Source organism: Triturus cristatus, chromosome 2_1 (assembly GCF_964204655.1).
Source record: "Triturus cristatus chromosome 2_1, aTriCri1.1, whole genome shotgun sequence".
Classification (NCBI taxonomy): domain Eukaryota; kingdom Metazoa; phylum Chordata; class Amphibia; order Caudata; family Salamandridae; genus Triturus; species Triturus cristatus.
This window is the reverse complement of record NC_140581.1, coordinates 791,347,242-791,370,817: the sequence shown is the minus strand read 5'-3', so window position 1 is coordinate 791,370,817 and position 23,576 is coordinate 791,347,242.

Here is a 23,576-nt window from a genome sequence, read left to right as displayed (position 1 = left end):
GCCAAGTGTAGTTTTTTGTACCTTCGTATAATTATAACTCTGTGCTATTTGGTCGCCTTGAGAAAAGAATACGCTCCAAAGAGCAGGCCGAAGTTGATTATGGTGACAGCCAATAGGGCTGATTGGTGTACTGGAAAACGTTAAGTTCTCATGCCATGGGGTTGATCTGCTTATTATGAAAAGTAATGAGAAAGGCAGTAGGAACAGCTTATTTATTGTGAAAAACTTTGGTTAAAGCAAGAAGGCTTTTAACATTGGGTTGTTTTCGTATTGCGTTAAGGGCTATTGACAGGTACTTTTCGCGCCGCTTTCCCGGATGTGGTCAGCTCCTTGGTGGTGGGGTGTCCCAATTTTTCGATTCTGGGGGACCTTAATCTCCATTTCGATAGACCTAACCTACCCGCGGTCAGTGGCATTCTCACGGATCTGGAGGCCTTACAGTTGCTGCAGCTTGTTCAGCAGCCCACCCACATCGGTGGCCATACGCTAGATCCCTTCTTCACTAATTTGACAAATGCTTCTGTCACTGCCGTCTCGCCCCTGGGTTGGACTGATCACTCTTTGGTCGCCATTAGTACCCCTTTGTCAGGTAGGACTGTCATCCCTCCTGCAAAGCTGATCGTAAGGCGGCACTGGGGCAAATTACGGTTGGAAGATCTGCACCGTGTCCTCGCTGCAGAGCCATTAGATCCGTTTGTAACTGTTGATTCAGGTTACGATGGGTTCTGCGCGTGGATCTCCAAAGCGCTAGATGCGCTCATTCCACTCACCGCCTGTAAGACCAGTGCCAGAGAATCTAGCCCATGGTACGATGGCGCCCTACGTGCGCTCAAGGGCAGTTGCAGGCGTGCAGAGAGGGCTTGGCGGAAGGCGTACGACTCGGGAAAGAAAGCTATCTATCTCGCCTCCGTCAAAGTATACCATCGGGCTGTGTGCCGTGCTCGGGCATTGTATTATACTGCCGAAGTCGGTAACAGCTCTAACCCCTCGAAAACTATTTTCAAATTGATGAAGGATCTTCTAGCTAAGCGCCCCGATGCTCCGACGACGGGCTCTACTGCTCATTGTGAGGCTCTCGCGGTGTTCTTTCAGGAAAAGGTCCAAAACATCTATATGACCTTTCCATCCACAGGACCCCCAGTTGAGTCTCCGATTTCCATCTGTGGAGACACAGCCCTGCACTCGCTTCCCCTGTTGACATTGGAAGGGTTTAACATCTTGGCAAAGCAGGTGAAATCTGGGTCCCCTGCCGACCCTCTCAGTTCGGCTCTCTTTAGAGATGAGTCGTTCGTGGGTCGGACCGTGATACACTCCCTGATCAACATCTCGTTGGAGTCGGGCACGGTCCCCCGTAGCTGGAAGCGGGTGATGGTTTCCCCCATCCTTAAGAAGCCCTCACTGGACCCAGACAAGCCTGAAAACTATCGGCCTATCTCTTTGCTTCCCTGGCCTACCAAAGTAATGGAGGCCCATGTCAACAAAGTTCTCTCGGCCCACCTCATCCAGTTTAACATCTTGGATCCCACCCAAAATGGCTTCCGTGCTGGTCACAGCACGGAGTCTGCCCTTCTCTCCATGGCTGAACACCTACGCACAGTGATGGATGCGGGGCAGACAGCGGCGCTCGTTTTATTAGATCTGAGCGCCGCGTTCGACACCGTGTCCCATCCTATCCTGTTGCATCGCCTGGAGGAGGTCGGGCTGGGTGGCTCTGCCCTCCAGTGGTTTCGCTCTTTCCTAAACGATCGTTTCTTTAGCGTTGCGCTGCCACCGTACCAGTCCCAATTCCTTCCTCTGAGACAGGGGGTCCCGCAAGGCTCCTCGCTGAGCCCCACGCTCTTCAATCTGTATGTGAGACCGCTGGCTGAGATCGTCAAGCAATGGGACATGACTATGGTCTCGTATGCTGACGATACTCAGCTAGCGGTGACTATCAGCGGGGATGCGGATCGGGATGCCCCCAGGTTTCAGAGTGGACTTAGGGCGGTGGCAAGCTGGATGAAGAACAACTGTCTCCAACTCAACGCGAAGAAAACCGAGATCATGATCGTTGGCAGGAAGGCGGAACTGTGGGGGGACAAGTGGTGGCCCATTGAACCGGTCACTGAACTTAGGAATCTGGGAGTGTGGATGGATCCCGCTCTCAGTTATGAGGTCCACTCGAAGAAAATCGCGGCCGGTTGTTTTGGCATCCTGCGGTCGCTGAGGCCCATTCTTAAGTTCTTTGACCGTGGTACCAGGCAGCTGATAGTCCAGGCCACGGTATTATCTCGCCTGGACTATGCCAGCTCGCTTTTGGTAGGGACCAACATGGCGGAGACTACCCGCCTTCAACGAGTGCAGAATGCCGCGGCTAGAGCCATTGTAGGCTTACCCCGAAGGAGCTCTGTCTCAGGTGTCTTGAGATCCTTGCATTGGCTCCCCATTAAATCACGCATCCAGTTCAAGGTGTTGTGTTTGGCGTTTAAGATCTTGAGGGGAGTAGGTCCGCCAATTCTTGCTGACCTCCTGTCGTGGTATGTTCCTTCCCGCGCTTTGAGATCGGGAGGCCAAGCGCTCGCGGTGGTCCCCCGATACAGGTTGTGTCGGGCTGGTGGTCGCTCTTTTAGGGTGAGGGCGGCTGAACTCTGGAATTCCCTCCCAGTGGACTTGCGGCTACTGACTGACCTCTTGGCCTTTCGCAAAGCTCTGAAAACGTTTCTTTTTTAAATAGATCTTTTATCTGTGTTGTGTTTCTGCTATCTGTTGCACATTGCCTGCCATGCGCCAGGACGCCCCTTAGCTGGGGCAGCTGTGCGCAATACAAAAGTGCATAACATAACATAACATAACATTTCTGTACATGAAATTTCACAGATTACTGTAGTAGGCAAGGTCTTTTATGTTGGCCACCCAAAGGGTCAAACCTTAGATGTTTTCACTTTGAATCTTGATTCTTGTTATGCTGTATGGCAAACTATATTTTTCAAATTTTTCTATATATTGGTTATTTTATAACTGTTTGCATCATGATTGCCAGTTAATCTGCACTTTAGTAGGCCTGTGTTGTTTATGTTGTCAAGAGAGTGGAAAAGGCTGAAACCATTACCTGTTCTTTGGGAAAGTTTTGCCATATTCCACAGTTTTGATCTGTTCATTTCCAAACTTTCTGACAAAACCAGTAGATCTGACTTATTTATTGTGAAAAACATGTGTTAAAGTCAATGGAATTTTAAGGAGGGGTTATTATACGATGCTAAATCTGGTACTTTGTTTCATGGGCTCTCAAGATTCCATAGTATTACTTTTGCAGCTTTATATATCGCACAAACTTGTCCTAAGAGCATTAGAGTGTTTTGCATGAGCACCAGACAACATTACTAATAGTCAGATTAATTGTTTTAAAGACACAGGGAGATTAAACGATTTTCCCCAAATCACAAGATGTTAGGCTGACACTGGGACACAGACCTGTTTCACCAGTTCCAAAGTCATCATTTGTAGCTATTATGCAAATCTCCTTCCCAAAGAGGGGAAAAGGATTTTGGTGTGGTGACCGACGAGAACAACAATGCAGACAGAAAATGTGCACAACGATAATCCTAATTAGGCTGTGTTGGGAGGGATTTTATATTGGTTTTACAACTGTAATTTTGTACATATTTGATATTTTATTATAGCCTTATAGCCCGCCGTAGCGGGCTATACCAGCTATTAAAGGCCCGCTGCATCGTTAAAGGCCCGAGCCGAAGGCGAGGGCCTTTAACAAAGCAGCGGGACTTTAATAGGCGGTATAGCCCTGCTATGAAGGGCTATAAGGCTATTAGAACATTCTGCCACTAGAGGGCAGAATGTTCTAACAAAACAAAGCCTTCTGATGGATACATCTGCCAGTGGATTCCTCACCTTGTGAATATCCCCTGCGCCAGCATTCCACGGAACCTTTCTTCCCCAGCACTCCATGTCGACGTGGGCGACGTCATAATGCCTCGGCTCCGCTCGCGACTCCGTTCGACGTCACCGGAACGATAAGAAGCCCACGTCGGCGTGATGACGTCAGTTCCCTTTTTTTTGCGCCTTCGACGCGCAACGGTTTTTTTCCAGTGCTCTTTAGCTACTTTGTAGTTTAGCCGTGTTACTCTGTTAATTCGAGTATGGCTTTAAGCCCTGTAGGGAATGTGGAGGTCTGATGTCGATGACGGATCCACACCAGAACTGTTTATGGTGCCTCTCTTCAGAACACGATATGGAGGAGTGCGGATGCTGTAGAAGCATGAACCCGAAAGTACTCAAGGAGAGGAAGACTAAGCTCTTCATTAGGAGGATCGGTGAGGAGAAGAGAGGGAGGAAAAAGGAGAAGTCGAAGAGGGGGTCATCGACTTCGAAGTCTTCGAGGTCGAAGAAGCACCACAAGAAGAGGAAACATTCTTCTCGACGTCGGTCCTCGAGGTCCAGGAAGTCGAGGTCGGCTTCGCCCCGTCGACGCCGGAGCAAAGGCTTGTCTCTTTCTCCTTCACCTTTGAAGTCACCGAGGTGTTCTCCTTCGAAGAAGCAGACTCCGACTCAGTCCCCGACGCGGTCATCGGATCCATCTAAGGCATCGACTCCAGTTCGAGTGGAGTCGGATGCTTCCATGCATGAACAGGAGCAGGAAGAGTCTGTTCCGGTGCCTGAAGAGTCTGAGGCTCCGGTAGAAGATACTGCGGAGCCGACGCCGGAGACTCCACAAGGGGATACAGGGTCTGTTCCTTTTCCTCAGTTCCCGGCTCCAGGTACAGATTCTGCCAATTTCTTAAATGCTATGTATGGCATTTTTAATAGGGCAGCCTACCCATCCGGAGCACCAACTGGTCCCGTGGGTTCGATGGCTTTTACACTGGGGGTGCCGCAGCAGTATGCACAGGCCCCCTTTATGCCCTTTATGCCGATGGCGCCTTCTTGGCAGTTTCCGTCGCCGTCTGGAGATCCGATTCGACCTCGGAAGGACCAGCAGACTTCGGAGCCTTCCTCGACGCCGAGGCCGACTCCATCGGCGCCGCGTCCGGCGCCGCCGACTCCACCTATGGCGCCGCCGGCTCCGTCGCCGCCGGCTCCCCGGATCCGGTCGAGGAGGGAGGCCCAGAGGGTGTTGGAGGAAGGGAGATATCGGACAGAGGTGGAAGAAGGTGAGGTCGACTCTTCTTCAGATGAATTTGAAGGCATTGATGAAGCTAGTGGGTTGGATACAACCCCAGAGTGGGAGCATGCATCTGCCAGGTCTTCTCCACCTCAGGAATTAGCTCCCTATCATGTAGTGATCAAAAAGGCAGCAGAACTTTTGGATTTGCAGCTGCCTTCTGTGGAGTACAAATCCAACTTGCTTACAGAAGTGTTGCATTCTCCATCATCAACATCAGAGCCTTTGTTGCCTTTCAATGAGGCCATCTTGGAGCCGGTCTTGGAGGTGTGGAAGAAACCCCTTTCATCTCCGGTGGTGTGCAGACAGGTGGCAAGAAGGTACAAGGTTGCACCAGGGGATCCTGACTTCTTGTCAACTCATCCATCTCCGGACAGCTTGGTTGTGCAGGCTTCATGTTCCAAGCATGCTTCGGGTGCCTTCCCTCAGTCTCCAGCTGACAGGGAATCTAAAAAGGTTGATCAGGCAGCCAAAAAGACCTTTTCCACAGGAAGTATGGCGTTAAAATCAACTAATGCTACATGCCTGCTGGGGCGTTATGTGCATGCACTAATGGACTCCATTAAGTCTTTGGCCCCTAAGTTGCCTGAGGGGGATAAGTCGTCCTTTTTGGAGGTTGTGGCGGACACTCAGGCGGCTGCCAGGCAAGTTATCCAGTCAGGGCTGGATACTGCGGACTCGGTGGCAAGGATCATGGGGTCGTCTGTTGCCGCAAGGAGGCAGGCTTGGCTCCGTACCTCTGGGTTCTCAGCTGATGTGCAAGCTACGCTGGTTGATCTGCCATTCGACGGACAGAAGCTGTTTGGGGAGAAAGCAGACTCTGCCCTGCAGCGATTTAAGGACAGCAGGTTGACTGCAAAATCCTTGGGACTGCAAGCTCCTGCTAGGGGTTCGTCTTTTCGAAAGTTTAGGGGTTTTGGAAGATCGTCTTTTCGCTCTTACCGGCAGCCCCAACAGCAGCAGCAGCAGCAACAGCAGAATCCCCTCTATAAATCCTATAGAGGGAGTGTTCTGCTCGATTTTCCTGGCCTTCTTGTGTTAACAAGTGATTGAATGTGACTTCAGTCTCTTACCATTCAAGCCTAAGGGTTAGAGTAGTGGATGGAGCCTATTTACTAGGCACTTCGACATGATTCTGTGCTCTTCCCCATAGATCAGGGCTTGCACATATAGCCTAGGGGATAGATTCGTTAGTATTAGGCATAACCTGTCCTGTAGTGAGGGTATTTCATGGAGCCGTGCTGAATGCAGGCCTGGTAGGCCTCAAACGGGAGAGACTCCATCTTTCTTTCTGCTCCGGCAGCTTGGGATTCTTCTAGGTCAAACGTAATGTTTTAGTTATGAGGTGTTATTCGCTTGGAGAGAACCGGTTCAGGCCGGCCCTTATCGAAGGATTGTATTTTTTCTTCATGCCGAAGACACTACATCAGGCCGGCCGGCTGGGAACGTGTCCTTGGTACGGGGAGGTACAAGAATTTGGTGGGCGGCAGGTTACGGGCCGGAATTTTCCATGAGGAAATGCACCTCTATATTAGTGAAAGTCTGAGGCAGTTACAAGGGCAGTCCGTAGGCGGCATCTAGCCGTTAGCAGTAAAGCTACTACTTATTCCAGGGAAGACAGACGCCATCTTGAGGGCGGAGAAGAACTGAGAGACAGATGCTTTCCTAACAGAATAACCAGAGAGGAGAGAGTAGCCGATAAGGAAGAGGTCCCAGTGACTCGGAGAAGGGTGATTCCAGGCGAGCCGAGGCACAGACGAGAAGGGAGCCTAGATGACCACTGAGTGCAGGCTACATACTACTAAGGTGATGTCGACCCTTTCTTATTAGAGTGTACAACTTAATCTTTCACTTTTCTTTGCAGGTTATGTGTTATATCGTAATGTTATGTGATTGTATGTGCAATGAGTAATAAAGTATCCAGTTTGTAGTGAACCAACATATGCTGTGTGTTCTTGTATAAGAGGGTAGCCTATTCTTCTAGTCAGCTGCGGCTACATGAACAGATGTTAACCCTGATCAGGTAAGTGGTAACTGAATAAGGGAAAGAGGAGCCCCTCAAACCTGAGAACAGGCTATGCCCGAACTGGCAATCCTTGTGTGATCTGATGAATAGTGAGACTGATTCCCTTTTTGTATGTTATGGTGATCATAGGATGAACTGTCGTATGAGACTGCCGTCTAGGTAGAGAGGTCTGGATTCGTAGGGGATCGCGAGGCCGCCAACTGTGCTGAGACTGCCGTCTGGGTAGAGAGGTCTGGGTTCGTATGGGACCGCGAGGCCGCCACTTGTGATACTGTCGTATGGGCAGAGAGGTCTGGATCCGTATAGGATCGCGAGGCCGCCGATTGTGCTGAGACTGCCGTCTGGGTAGAGAGGTCTGGGTTCGTATGGGACCGCGAGGCCGCCACTTGTGATACTGTCGTATGGGCAGAGAGGTCTGGGTTCGTATGGGACCGCGAGGCCGCCACTTGTGATACTGTCGTATGGGCAGAGAGGTCTGGATCCGTATGGGATCGCGAGGCCGCCGATTGTGCTGAGACTGCCGTCTGGGTAGAGAGGTCTGGGTTCGTATGGGACCGCGAGGCCGCCACTTGTGATACTGTCGTATGGGCAGAGAGGTCTGGGTTCGTATGGGACCGCGAGGCCGCCACTTGTGATACTGTCGTATGGGCAGAGAGGTCTGGATTCGTAGGGGATCGCGAGGCCGCCGATTGTGCTGATACTGTCGTATGGGCAGAGAGGTCTGGGTTCGTATGGGACCGCGAGGCCGCCACTTGTGATACTGTCGTATGGGCAGAGAGGTCTGGGTTCGTATGGGACCGCGAGGCCGCCACTTATGAGATCTTGGTATGCATAGTAGGAATCCCCTGTCCTTAGGTGATAGATATATGTGGTTGTAGGATTGTAAATAGGTTCTAGGGAGGGGGTAACGTTCTGGCTGGGTTAGTGAGGCTCTGATGAGCGGGTTCTATCTGATCCGAAAACCCAAGCAGAACAGGGAGGCAAAGGGGTCGGAGAGGTTCTGGACGCAACCCCTCTTCTTCCACCTCCTCCTCTGCTCCCAATGAGGCATCAGGGAAGCAGCCCTAGATCCCCCATCCCGGATAATGTAAGACCTGTGGGGGGTCGGGTGTCCTACTTTCTACGGGGTTGGAAATCTGTTACAACAGACCTTTGGGTTTTGAACCTCGTAGAGACTGGGTACGCCCTTCCCTTTCGGGAGTTTCCTCCCCCTTACCCTCCTTGCCAAGGTTATTGCTCGGAAGACCATCTGCTTCTCCTGCAGAAAGAAGTTCTAGCCTTGCTTCAGAAGGGTGCAATAGAGGTAGTTCCGGAGCAGGAAAGGGGTCAGGGATGGTACTCCCGGTATTTCCTGATTCCCAAAAAGGACGGCAGATTGCGTCCAATCCTGGACCTCAGAATCTTGAACTTTTACCTGAAGCAGGAGAAATTCAATATGCTGACCCTTGCGCAGGTTCTTCAAGCGTTGCAGCAAGGAGACTGGATGGTGTCGCTCGACTTGCAGGACGCGTACTTTCATGTCCCAATCCTGAAGTCGCACAGGAAGTATCTCCGTTTTACGGTTGGGTCGCAACACTACCAGTTTGTGGTCCTCCCGTTTGGTCTTACTACCGCACCTCGAGTCTTCACGAAGGTGATGGCAGTGGTGGCTGCTCATCTCAGGAGGTCGGGGATTCTGGTTTTCCCCTACCTGGACGACTGGCTTCTGAAGGCAGAGTCCCCAGAGATGGTGCAGCGTCATCTGCAGGTAACATCTCAGCTGTTATTCGACTTGGGTTTTTTCGATCAATGTGCCCAAATCTCACCTGTTGCCCTCTCAATGCAACCTGTTCATAGGGGCGGTGCTGGACACTACTGTGTGTCGAGCATTCCCTCCTCCTCAAAGGATTCATGACATTCAGGAGATGGTCCCTTTATTCCACAATGGAGCTGTTGTTCCAGTTCTGAAGGTCCTTCGCCTGCTCGGTCTGTTCGCATCCTGCATTCTGTTGGTCAACCATGCACGCTGGCACATGAGGGCGCTCCAGTGGTGCCTCCGCAAGCAGTGGTATCAGCACAACAGAGATCTCAGGGAGTCGATCAGGGTCTCCAGAGAAGCTGCGGCGGATCTGTCTTGGTGGAGCGTGGAGGGCAACCTGTCTCAAGGAAAGCCCTTTCATCTTCCTCCATTGGTGGTCACAGTGATAACGGATGCATCCACCCTAGGGTGGGGTGCTCATCTGGGGGATCTGGAGATCAAGGGTCTTTGGTCTCCAGAGGAAAGGTTGCTTCACATCAACCTTCTGGAATTGCGTGCGATTCGTTTGGCGCTCAAGGCCTTCCTCCCTTCCCTTCGCGGTCAGTCTGTTCAAGTCCTGACGGACAACACGACCGCGATGTGGTATGTCAACAAACAGGGAGGGGTAGGGTCTCTTTGTCTATGCAGAGAGGCCTTACGTCTATGGTCTTGGGTTCAGGACCATCAGATTTGTCTGATGGCAAATCATCTGGCCGGGGTGCTGAACGTACGTGCGGACAGTCTCAGTCGGCAGTTCTCCACCGACCACGAGTGGAGGCTTCATCCGGAGGTGGTTCGTCACGTCTTTCGGACGTGGGGGACTCCTCGGGTGGATCTGTTTGCCACTTTTGAGAACGCGCACTGTCCGTCATTCTGCAGTCTCCAGTATCCGATGCAGGGGGCGTTGGGGGACGCGTTTCAGTTGAGTTGGGGCTCACGACTCCTTTAAGCGTTTCCTCCCATACCCTTGATTCCTCGGGTTCTGAGGAAGATTCGCCAAGACCGGGCCCAAGTCATTTTGGTCGCCCCGGATTGGCCAAGAAGGGTGTGGTATACAGATCTTCTTCACCTATCCTCGTGCCCTCCACTCCGTCTCCCTCTGAGGGCAGACCTCCTCTCGCAGTCGGAGGGGCAGGTTCTACACCCACCACCTCCAGAGCTTACACCTTCATGCCTGGAGATCGAACGGGGCAACCTGAGTTCCTTCTCTCTCCCGCCTGATGTGGTGGACATTATTTTATCGGCCAGGCGACACTCCACCAAGTCCATTTACTCCTACAGGTGGTCAAAATTTGTAAAATGGTGTGGAGAGAGATCCATTGACCCTTTAAAGGCTCATCTTTCCAATGTGCTCCAGTTTGCTCTTTCCTTGGCTCAGCAGGGCTTTGCTGTGGCCACGGTCAAGGGCTACCTTTCGGCCTTATCGGCATGTCTGTGCCTCCCAGATCAACCTTCACTATTTAAATCTCCGGTTGTTCTGAGGTTCATCAAGGGCCTTACAAACATGTTTCCTCCCACTCCATTTGTAATGCCTCAGTGGGACCTTAATCTTGTTTTAACCTTTCTAATGGGGTCCCCATTTGAGCCTCTACATCAGGGGTCTTCAAAGTGTGGGGCGCGACCCCCAGGGGGGCCGTGAAGTGATGGAAAGGGGGTCGCGCATTCCCGGTCACACTTCTGCGAGGCACAACAAGGGATTCAGCCCCCCCCTCCCCCGTAGTGTGTCTCAGCTCGAGCTGCTGTGGGCTCCGCTGGGCTGTCTGCAGTCTTATCTCCTGAGTTTTTCACAGGTCGTTAAGGACCATTTGCAGATTTACATACCTTTTGTAAAGTGCTTACTGATTTTTTCTAGTTCCAGTACCCCCTGGGCCCCAACTCTGCCTTTTTCTTACATTTGTATTTTACAGTTACTGCAGTAGTGTGAGAATGCATTTCATGAAAATAAATATAAAGTAGGGTTGCAAGAAGAGAAATACCAGCCATTTGATGTTTAAAGAGCCTGCAAAGGCCTCCTCTTGACACTAAATGGGATTGTACATAAAATCATATGCATTCATTCGTAATGTGATTTTTCTGTCTTTGTTCCCTTTAATTATCAGTCATGGATCATTGAGGCAGCCCTAGAACACAATTAAAAGTGCTTTTATTTATATTTGCTGTTCCAAGTACGCACAGATGAGTGCTGAAATATACAGCTTTGGTTGACTGCTTATTTTTGTACTGTCTGGGACATCAAAATAATGAGCAGGCAACCCTAACCATAGGACTGGAAGTGTGTTGCAGGATCAGCATATTATTTATTTCCTCCACCCTCGATCCCTGATTAATGCCAGAATAGCAATAGTTTAACTTGTATCTTAAACCCTACGCTGCCGTCAATAATATGCTGAGTTACTTCAAGTGTTTGAGAATGCACCCTGCATTCAGAGAACTCACATCTCATTCTCACACTTCACTTTCACGCTCACCCTGCACTCACAGCGATCGCAATGCACTCACACTGATCACCATGCACTCACATCATTCACCCTCTCACACTGCACTCACAGTGATCACTCTGCAATCACAATGCACTTGCGTTGTTCACCCTGTACCTCAGCCTGCAGTCACACCACTCATATGCACTCATGTGACACCTCATTCACCTGTCCCCTCACTGCTCAATTTGCAATTTGCTCAAACAAGCCCATCATTAACCATGCATTCATTCGTCCCACTTTGCACTTACATCCGCACCCAAATTCATGGTCACCTCACTCACCCTGCAGTCACTCCTCTTTCCCTACTCTCACACTGTTGCATCACTCACCGTGCACTGACATGGGCACACTTCTCATCCACAGAGTGCAGAGGGTTAATGTGCCTGCTACAAAGAACATGTACTATGCAGATCACAGAACTGTGAGTAAACTGAGTAGCACTATAAAAAAAAATGTTTGTCAGAAAGGTGCTACAGAGAGATGAGGTGCTTTGTTGGTGAGTGGTAGTGAGGGAATTTACGGAGAAGGAGGAAACGGGGATGGGGCACCAAAAAAGACTGTTGCGCCATGTGTGGCCAGTGCTATGGCCAGCCCTGCCTGGGAGTGTAGGCCCCCTCGCGAAGTTTGGGTCTAGTCGCTCCCATGCTTCTGCCTACTACTATTATTATTTACATTTGTAGTGAGGTGCTATTACCAAAAGGTGTCCTGGGGCTAATAGCCATCTGCTGCCTGAAGGCAAATGAGAAACATACAGAAGGGGAGGGAGAACCAGCCAAAAGGGGTGACCTACAGAGCATAGAGCCAGGTTTTTATATCTTCCTAAAGGATAATAGAGTCTTGGTGGAGCGAAGCAAAGGAGGGTGCACGTTACATAACTGTGTGGCCTGCACCAAAACAGCAAGACAGACAATTCGTGCCTTCCTGAATTAGGGAACAATAAGCAGAGTGGCACAGGCCAAGAGGAGCATACGGGTCCGACCCGTGTGCTCGGTGAGGAGAGATGAGAGGATGAGAAAGTACAGCAAGGGAGTGAGAGAATTCGATTGAAGAGGTCAGGGACGAGGAGAAATGTGAAGTGCCGAAGGGAAGTGCAGACACGCAAGAAGTGAGTGTGAGGATAAGTTGCGGGCACAGAGGAGGGCTACTGTCAAACTGTGAGAGAAGATAGCTGAGAGATGATCTGTGACCTAAAAAGTAATTTGATGCAACATTGGTGAGGGACAGCAGCGATAGGGGAAGAGAGGGAGTACTGGGGTGGGTGCTGAGCAGTGATTTGTAATTAAACATGTGTCAGGGACCTCGCCAGTAGGCCACTGCAACTTTAACCGCCCACCCATTGCCTTGCATGTGCGGCCAATGACAATACATATGCAACTACCGAGCATAACACTGTACAAGTGTGACTATTTCAAGCCCCCAAAGCTATAAGAATGGCCTGGATGTCAGGAGTTTATAGTTTTTAATGTATATTGAATTAATAAACAGCTGTTCTGCTCATCTCTAAATTACACAGACAGAGCCATCAAGTGGCAGACGGTCATAGTGCCAGTGTGCACAATTAGGTGCCAGTGCGGAGCACCGGAAACCACCTGCTCAAATTAAGCACTAGTGCTGAGGTATCAGGGGAGAGGGACATTGGTTCAAGAAGGTGTGAAAAAACAAAGGATAGATGTGAAAGATGAATGGGGGACTGGAGAGGTGTAAGATACAAATAGACAACAATTTGAACTGAGAGACTTGAGATGAATGAGAAGTGCAGATGGGCACGGGAGGTGACAGGGCCAGAGAGGCCATGAGATAAATGCGAGAAACTGTTAGAGATGAGGGCAGTGAAAAGGCAGAATGGCAAGAGGTGATTAAGGGTGAAGTGAGAAGTTGAATGGGGAGAGTTTAGAAGTTGTAAGAAGGGGTGAAATAAAATGGCCTGCAAAGTGAGAGAGGTATCCAGGAGAGGAGAGGAGAGAGGGATGGAAGGGAGGGGTGAGAGGAAAGTGGCATGGGTAAATTGCTTAACTCTGCACAAGACCGCCAGGGTTTTAAGGGACCCCTGCTGCTCCCGGACAGGGCCAAGTGAGCTTCTAATATGGCAGCACGTATTCCTGCGGAGTGGAAGGCCCATCTCAAAGGTTGACTAGACATGTTTCTGATGTTAATTGCTGTATTTTGGTTATAAACTGGTATTGATGGGGTGAAATATTTCCTCAGTGTTACTGTGTGCAAAAAAATTAAAAATAATGAAGCAATTCTATCCCAAAATAACGCTGCATCACATAACATTATTTAAATTTTCTTCCCACACAATTTAGTCAAGCCTGTCGTGTAATTTGGTCCTCACCTGCCTCGTAATTCCAGAAGCCCTGCCTACAGGTTTAGAAATGTTTATCAGGAGGGGGTCCTTACGACTGAAAATGTTGACAGGGGGGTCTCGGCACCCAAAAGTTTGAAGACCTCTGCTCTACATAGTTGTCCTTTGAGGCTGTTGTCCTTTAAGGGGGTTTTTCTTGTGGCCATAACCTTGGCAAGGAGGGTAAGTGAGCTTCAAGCTCTTAGTTCCAAACCTCCTTTTCTTACCTTACATGCTGAAAGGATGGTTCTCAGGACCAGGGCTGCTTTCCTGCCTAAAGTTGTCACTCCGTTTCATTTGGGACAGTCCATTACTCTCCCTGTTTTTTACCCACCTCCTCATCCTTCCAAAGAGGAGGAAAGACTCCATCGCCTGGACCCGAAGAGGGCTGTGAGTTTTTATTCGGACAGAACCAAGGACTTTCGCCTTGATGACCAGCCCTTTATTGGCTACGTTGGTCGTTCTAAGGGTAAAGCGGTGCATAAGCGCACGCTGTCGAGATGGATAATACTGGCCATCAAGATCTGCTACGCCCTGGCTGGTAAGACTCCTCCTGAGGGAATTAGAGCTCATTCAACTAGAGCTAAGTCATCTACATCTGCTTTGGCCCGGGGTGTTCCTGTGGCAGATATTTGTAAAGCCGCGACTTGGGCCTCCCGCCATACTTTCGCAAAGCATTATTGCTTGGACTCTGAGATGAGGAGGGAGGGCCACTTCGCGCGCTCTGTCTTGCAAGATTTTCTGGTATAGGAAGGTGGACACCCTCCTCCGGGAGTGGGGACTGCTGTGGGAATCTATTCACAAGGTGAGGAATCCACTGGCAGATGTATCCATCAGAAGAACAACTTACTTACCTTCGGTAACGCTTTTTCTGGTGGATACAGTATCTGCCTGTGGATTCCTCACTGGCCCACCCGCCTCCCCGTTGTCCACCTTCATATACCATGAAAAAGGTCTTGTAGATATGTGTTTTTGCTGTATGGTACAGTTGTAGGAAATGCTTGTTTTTCTTTGCATTCCTTTCCTTTGCATATTATATATCTGTATTGGTTTATTGTATACTGTGTATACTTTGAGTCTGTCGTTAGTCCACCTGTTCGCCTCAAAGGCACGGGGAAAAAATGGGTGGAACTGACGTCATCATGCCGACGTGGGCTTCTTATGGTTCCGGTGACGTCGAACGGAGTCGCGAGCGGAGCCGAGGCATTATGACGTCGCCCACGTCGACGTGGAGTGCTGGGGAAGAAAAGTTCCGTGGAATGCTGGCGCAGGGGATATTCACAAGGTGAGGAATCCACAGGCAGATACTGTATCCACCAGAAAAAGCGTTACCGAAGGTAAGTAACTTGTTCTTCAGGGAGCGCGATGGGATTGAAATCCCCTCAGGCTCCCTGAAGTCTTTGTTCACAGGGAGCTGTGAACAAAGACACATTGGAATGTTGGCGCTCCGGGCTCATACCAGCCATTATAAGCCCGGAGCACTCCATTGTTTTCAATGGAGCTCCCAACATTCCAATGTTCTAATACTGTATACATGATGGTGGCCTTGTGGGAAAGCTTATGCCCAACACAGTAGGTCAGAGTTCGTTATGGTGGCAAACCAATAATGAAGGTTATAGGCTTGATAGTTTGTTATGAAAAGTTACTATAAAGTCAGTAGGCTTTGACATTTATTGTGAAAAGCATAGGCATAGGCATAATTAAATTGGCATTGTTTGTTATTACTCTGTATTAAAGCCTACAGATAGATATCTGTGAAATGGAGACTCACAGTTTACCATAGTAGACAAGGGTATTGGTGCTGTTTACCACCTCTGACAAACTGTAGGTATAGAAGATTTGCCCTGTGCGAATCCTTGTTAGGCCCACTTAGGAGAGATAGTAGTTTGCTTTGCCAAGTGTAATTCTGCATACATTTCTAATTTTATGACTGTATGCTTGATGGTTCCTTGTAGGAAATCTTATGCTCAGTACAGTAGGCCTGAGATGGTTATAGTAACCAGCCAACAATAACAGGTAAAGACCCTGATTGGTGCACTGCAAAAAATTATGCCAGATGCCAAAGGTCTGGTCTATTTATTATGAAAAGTTATGACAAAGGCAGAAGCCTTGATTAATATACTGTGATAAACATTTTTGAAAGCCAATAGTCCTCTACTAGAGCATTGTTGCCAGATTGTGTTAACCATAGACAGGTATTTTGTTACATGTAATATCACAGATTATTATAGTAGGCAAGGGTTGGTTGTTGGTCACCACTCTAACAAAGTCAAAGTCAAAGTCAAAAGCAGCTTTATTCGATTGCTATCTCATACAATCATAAAAGCACATAAAACATATTTAATATCAATTGCTATATCATACAATCATAAAAGCGCATTAAAATAGGCATGTTATTACACAAAATGTCAATAAAACATAACATATATAAATTAAAAGTTCGGGATTAATATTTGTATGGCTTTTGCATCCATTTGACCTTTATGCTTGTATAACAATACTTTTCCTAAGGTTAACTACTTTCTTTAGAAACATTGCTATTCTCCACACGATATGTACACTATCCAAAGATTGTAATACAATAAACGCCGGGCGGCATTGTCTGATCCCCAAACATTTTAGAATTAGACCAATCCATACTTTCCTTAATTGACTATAGAATGTACAAAATAAAATGACATGGATAGTGGATTGATCTGAGTGATTGTCGCATGAACACAATTGCATTTCTCGTGCCCAGTCGTACATTTTTGGAAAACTTACAATTCTGGGAAGGATTCCAAACCTCAATCTTGTCAATAAAAACCTATCGTAATCACCAGGTACAGTTGTTAGATATGGTTGAATATTAAAAGTGGTTAAAAACAAATGATTCTGCTGGACACTAGGCTTTATAATCTCAGCTGACAATCTTAACGTATACAGCAGCAGGAGGCCCTCTATTTTTAGATCCTTTCTCCTTACCGATTGCATAGTACTCGGATCGGTAAAATATTCTAAGTGGCCTAAGTCATGCATAAAATCTCGAACGTACCTTACCCACTGAATCTTTAAAACCCCTTCCAACTTATAACTGTCCATTAGAATAACCCTATTTAGCTGGGTCTCCATTTTTGTCCAAATCCGGTGCCATAAAAGGACAGGCTCCATTTTTATGAGGTCAGAGAGGTTTGGTAAGCCCAGCTCAGCATGACAAGCATACAAAGGTGGGCTACTTGGAACTGACAGAATGTATCTCAAAAATGTATTTTCCACGATTGTAGCAAATACGTATCAGCAAAATCCCACACCCCTCCTCCCTACATTGCTGTGGAGACACTTTTCACTTTATAGATCTGCAAGAGCTCCACTGGAGGTCTCCTGCCTAGTTTTCTTGAAAAGTGAACAAAGTGCGGTAGTGGTTCTTGAAAACACTAAGGGGTATATTCACAAGAACGTGTGCTAAACATCACCAAAAAATGTTAACGCAACTTTACACATGGCAGCCTATCGCGGGAAAATAACCCTGTGTCAACGTGGTATTCACAACATGGCGGTACTATGCGATAGTCCGCCCAAAACGCGGACAATGTCCACGATACAAGCACCTCGACAGAGATAAAAACACAAACCCCAACGCTAAAATACCAGCGATGGGCCAAAGCGCGATGAGGCAATCAGCTATAAGCAGCGCCAGGCCTGCAACACACACCTGGCAGGTGGGAAAAATCACCATAAAAGTAGAAAAAACACCCAAACACAAACTGACCAACACCCAAGCACCAGGAGGCAGCTGGAGCAGGCGCAGAGGACGAGCACAACCCTACAAGCACCCCGAACGACCAGCCTGGGACCTCGGGGACAGGGAAGGGCAAGGACAAGAAGAAGAGGAAGATGAAGTTCAGTCCGCAGGCGAGCAGGATCATAGTCACGGAGGTGATGGAATACCATCAACAACTGTTCATCACCTCCAACGTGTCATTGGGCACCTAAACTGGAATATGGCGGGACATCGTGGACAAGGTGAATGCCGTCGGAGAGCACAAGAGGACAATGGACGAGGTCAAGAGACGATGGAATGACATCAAGAGGAAGACCAAGGAGAAACTCGCAGCCAACCAGAAGGCAGCAATGCAGACTGGAGGTGGGGGCCCAGCGCCACAGCTCTTGCTGGATGACATGGAGGAGCTGGTGTCAACAGTCATCAGTGTGGATACTGTGGCCGGAGTTGGGAGACCGGACACTGCTCGACGACAGGACACAACACAACTAAGCCTGGGCAAAGCACTACGCTACGCTCGCGTAGTTTGCGAAGTTTGAGCTACTTCGCACTACGCGAATTGCACGTAGCACAGTGCAAACATGCGTAGCGTAGTGCAGCAGTCATTTTTTGCTTGCTCGCGGTCCTCAATGTCAAGTTGGCAACTGCGAGCAAGCAAAATGACATCCCGGCAAGACTTTTTCCTCATTCACGATCAGCAACATCAAGTTGCCGATCACGAGCATGGAAAATAAACCTTCCGGCGAGCTTCTCAACGCGGGGAGGTCAGGTTTCTCATTGCGAGTGGTCGCGTATGCTCGTGACCGCTCGTGATAAGAAACTACCAGTCCGCGTTGAGAAAGCTGCCGCTCGAGTAGCAATCTACTCGAGCGGCATAAAACGACCGCTTACACTGTGTAAGATGCAGTTTGCACTGATTGCACAGTGCGGACAGGCATCCAGCACTGTGCAATCAGTGCGAACAGCATTTTGAACAGTGCACTACGCAGTTCGCGTAGCTACGTGTAGCTCACGTAGTGCAAAGTGCACTTCGCGTAGCTACACGTAGCGCTACTTCGCAAACTACGGCCAGGGTTAAACACAACCACAACAGGGTGAGTGACCACCAGGTACTGGGGGACCAGGTGGAGATGGCCACGATGGCACACATGTACAATCAAGCTGAGCACAGTGCAAACCCTCAATGACTCTGGGTCATCGCCCAGATCTATAGACTGTCACAATGTACAATGCCATGCTGTCTGAATGTCAGCATGTACCATGCGGCTACATACATGTGGACACATTGCACTACACCATCTCCCCTTCACATTGCAGGGCCACGGTCAACACCCCCTGCAGAGCAGTCCCAGCCACTCTTCACTGATGACGAGGGGGAAAACCCCAGCATCGACGCACAAGCCCTCCTAGACATCATTGACATCATCCGCGACTAACCTCCAGGATCAGGGCTGCCCAGCTGCATCAAGGAGACCCCACCCACCACCCAAACCAACCAGCAGGAAGCACCCACGGCCCGACAGTCTCCCAGGATCCCCAGAAACAACACACAGCCTTCTAACGCTGTGTGCTGGAGGGCCAGAGAGAGATGGGTGAGCTGATGTGGGTGGGGTTCGACCTCATGGCTACCAAACTGGACGCCATCCATGGGTGTCTAGTCCCAGTCCATGGCCTCCAACAAGCCCTGACTGACATCGCTGAAGTCATGACGCAGAGAGAAGAACACCTGTGCGCTCAGAGGGGCTCCAGCGATACCAGCCGTGAGCTAGCACACATGTGGAGGCTCATGGAGGACATAGTGCGGATGGAGGCGGAAAGGATGGCAGCCACTGCTGCACACCAGCAAAATGTAGCTGGGATCTACCATGCCCTGGAGATCCTTATCATGGCATTGCTGCCACAAGGCGTGGCGATGATGAATGCTGCAGCCCCCACACCATCCACATCTCTGCCCCCTGGTGTGCCATTGCCTCACAGTGCGGCAGACGTATCCACTCCTGCACCTGATGTGTCAATGGCACACAGTGCCTCAGCCGGTATTGCAACACCTACAAGTGGGGCAGAGCACACATCCGGGGGCGAGGACGTGGATGGGTTTGTGATCAGGAGGCACTAGCATTCATTTCCGCCACCTGGCCTGTTTCTGTTTGGTGCCGCACATGGCCCCATGACATCCCACTGACCCCTGATACACTCCGATGCACTCACCTTGGACAGCGACATGGACTGCCATATCCTGTTTGATGACCAATGACACGGCGACCAGACTGCGGACTGTAGCCTTCCTCTTCCACAGTACATGTCATCCCCAGATGGACTCTGGCTGGCCCTCTACGGGCCCATATTGTGGAGTGTGCTTGGCATTGCCTTGTACCGCTCCAGCTGCAAAACTGCACTGGATGTGCAATAAACATCCAGTAACGCACTGCTGTGTTATGTCTACCATTATTCATGTATGAATGTGTGGATGAATGTAGGGACAGTGATTTCCCTTGCGTCAATAATGCTCATCCTGTGGGATGCCAGTCAGAGGGTGCTACACTGCATATTGTGTTCCGGGTGCCGCGGACACTACATCAGGGACACACGCATCAGTCACTTCCATGTCCGGACATGGACTGAACCATACCCAGAGCCCATGAGTCATTGTTGCAAGCCCTGCGCTGGTCCGGCGTATGGCAGGCCAGACCACTCCGCTTATGCTCCGAAGGGGGCCCTCATTGCTACCCGCCACAGGCATACTCGCTGGTGGTGTGCAGGTCACTGGTCTAGTTGTCAGCATGTCACAGCCACAGTTCATTGGGGTAACACGTTGGTAGGTAAGCAGTGTGCGACCATTTTGTTTAGTTATTTAGTGGCTCCCTGAGCCCCGAGAGCCGACGGGCTCTAGGTTACGCACCTGCGTTGTTACGAGAGGTACCAGACCTGATATGATTTTAACAGCCTACACTAGCAACCCTACACTCTTCCTATTCCCTGCTGACGAGAGGCAACAACCTCGAAACACGTGTCCAGGGATGGCTAACGCTACTCTGACTTGCACGCACCACTGAGCATAGGCGTACCCGCCGACGCTGACTACAGGGACCACAGTTCATTGGGGTAACACGTTGGTAGGTAAGCAGTGTGCGACCATTTTGTTTAGTTATTTAGTGGCTCCCTGAGCCCCGAGAGCCGACGGGCTCTAGGTTACGCACCTGCGTTGTTATGAGAGGTACCAGACCTGATATGATTTTAACAGCCTACACTAGCAACCCTACACTCTTCCTACTCCCTGCTGACGAGAGGCAACAACCTCGAAACACGTGTCCAGGGATGGCTAACGCTACTCTGACTTGCACGCACCACTGAGCATAGGCGTACCCGCCGACGCTGACTACAGGGACCACAGTTCATTGGGGTAACACGTTGGTAGGTAAGCAGTGTGCGACCATTTTGTTTAGTTATTTAGTGGCTCCCTGAGCCCCGAGAGCCGACGGGCTCTAGGTTACGCACCTGCGTTGTTACGAGAGGTACCAGACCTGATATGATTTTAACAGCCTACACTAGCAACCCTACACTCTTCCTACTCCCTGCTGACGAGAGGCAACAACCTTGAAACACGTGTCCAGGGATGGCTAACGCTACTCTGACTTGCACGCACCACTGAGCATAGGCGTACCTGCCGACGCTGACTACAGGGACCACAGTTCATTGGGGTAACACGTTGGTAGGTAAGCAGTGTGCGACCATTTTGTTTAGTTATTTAGTGGCTCCCTGAGCCCCGAGAGCCGACGGGCTCTAGGTTACGCACCTGCGTTGTTACGAGAGGTACCAGACCTGATATGATTTTAACAGCCTACACTAGCAACCCTACACTCTTCCTACTCCCTGCTGACGAGAGGCAACAACCTCGAAACATGTGTCCAGGGATGGCTAACGCTACTCTGACTTGCACGCACCACTGAGCATAGGCGTACCCGCCGACGCTGACTACAGGGACCACAGTTCATTGGGGTAACACGTTGGTAGGTAAGCAGTGTGCGACCATTTTGTTTAGTTATTTAGTGGCTCCCTGAGCCCCGAGAGCCGACGGGCTCTAGGTTACGCACCTGCGTTGTTACGAGAGGTACCAGACCTGATATGATTTTAACAGCCTACACTAGCAACCCTACACTCTTCCTACTCCCTGCTGACGAGAGGCAACAACCTCGAAACACGTGTCCAGGGATGGCTAATGCTACTCTGACTTGCACGCACCACTGAGCATAGGCGTACCCGCCGACGCTGACTACAGGGACCACAGTTCATTGGGGTAACACGTTGGTAGGTAAGCAGTGTGCGACCATTTTGTTTAGTTATTTAGTGGCTCCCTGAGCCCCGAGAGCCGACGGGCTCTAGGTTACGCACCTGCGTTGTTACGAGAGGTACCAGACCTGATATGATTTTAACAGCCTACACTAGCAACCCTACACTCTTCCTACTCCCTGCTGACGAGAGGCAACAACCTCGAAACACGTGTCCAGGGAAGGCTAACGCTATTCTGACTTGCACGCACCACTGAGCATAGGCGTACGCGCCGACGCTGACTACAGGGACCACAGTTCATTGGGGTAACACGTTGGTAGGTAAGCAGTGTGCGACCATTTTGTTTAGCATGTCACAGCCACTCCCTGAGGGCAGGTTTGCACACACACCACACCCATCCGGCACAAGCATCACAGGTCATGTGACTCCGCCAACATAAGGGGCCGACGACGTCATATTCCCCTCTGCCGTTGGTGACTGGATGACGGACACTCCACGGTTCTCAATCATAAAGGGCCCATGAGTTGTTGCGCACAGGGTTAGTGGCACCCGAGGTCTTGCGGTCATCACAGGCCCCCCGCCGCGGGACAATGTATTTGGGTGCACTGAGGTAGGGGCACCTTTAGTGCAGAGGGTGTGAGCAGCCTGCGGTGATGCCCTGTCCCGGCAGTCTGGACGGGTCAGGTATTGTGTGCCCTGCTGGACAGCAGTGTAGGCCAGAGCCAGCGGGCAGTGTGGGCCTACCGCCACGTGGTGTCGCTTCCGGGATCCCAGAGTTAGTGGCACCTATTGGGCTAAGCGGTGTGCAGCCTGCGATGAGGCCAGGTGCCATGGTATGTCCTTTGCCATGGTGTAATCAAGACCCAGCACCAAACGTGAGACCTGGTGGCCTGCGGAGCGGGGCTGCATGATGTGGAGGGTGCCATGTCCGTGGTCCCCGGGTGTGAGGCTTGCAGCGGCACGTGGTGAACCTCCTGTCTGTACGCTGGTTGCGGAAGGTGAGCAGTGAGGCCTGCATGCGCAGGGGTGGGCATGCACCGCTGGGCGGCGGGAGGGGCTGGGGTGCATCTGCCTGGGTGCGCAGAGGCGGTCAGGCAGTGATGTCTTGTGCAATTGTATGTACATTGCCAATCATGTATCTGGACTCTGTTTCAGATGACGGATCTGTTTCAGATGTGTGACCTGGTGGACTGCACTACATATCGGCAAGTGGTTGGAGACATCGGTGGTAGCAGGTGAGCAGTGTGGCCTGGGTGCGCAGGGGTGGCACTCTCTCTCCCCCTCTCTTCTTCTTTCTCTCTCTCCCCCCTCTCTTCTTATCTCTCTCTCTCCCCCTCTCTTCTTATCTCTCTCCTCCTCTCTTCTTCTCTCTCTGTCTCTCTCCCCCTCTCTTCTTCTCTCTCTCTCTCTCCCCCTCTCTTCTTATCTCTCTCTCCCCCTCGCTTCTTCTCTCTCTCTCCCCCTCTCTTCTTATCTCTCTCTCCCCCTCTCTTCTTATCTCTCTCTCCCCCTCTCTTCTTCTCTCTCTCTCTTTCTCCCCTTCTCATCTTATCTCTCTATCCCCCTCTCTTCTTCTCTCTCCCCTTTGCTCTCTCTCTCTCCTTTGATGTGCGCAGGACACACCTTCTCATCATGATTTTTGTCTTGCAGGCTGTGACCTACAGATTGTCCCGAGGGGAGCCGCCATGTGTCGTCATTTCAGTTCAGTGTTCATGTTAATAAAGTTTCATTTGTTGCTTTGAATGTG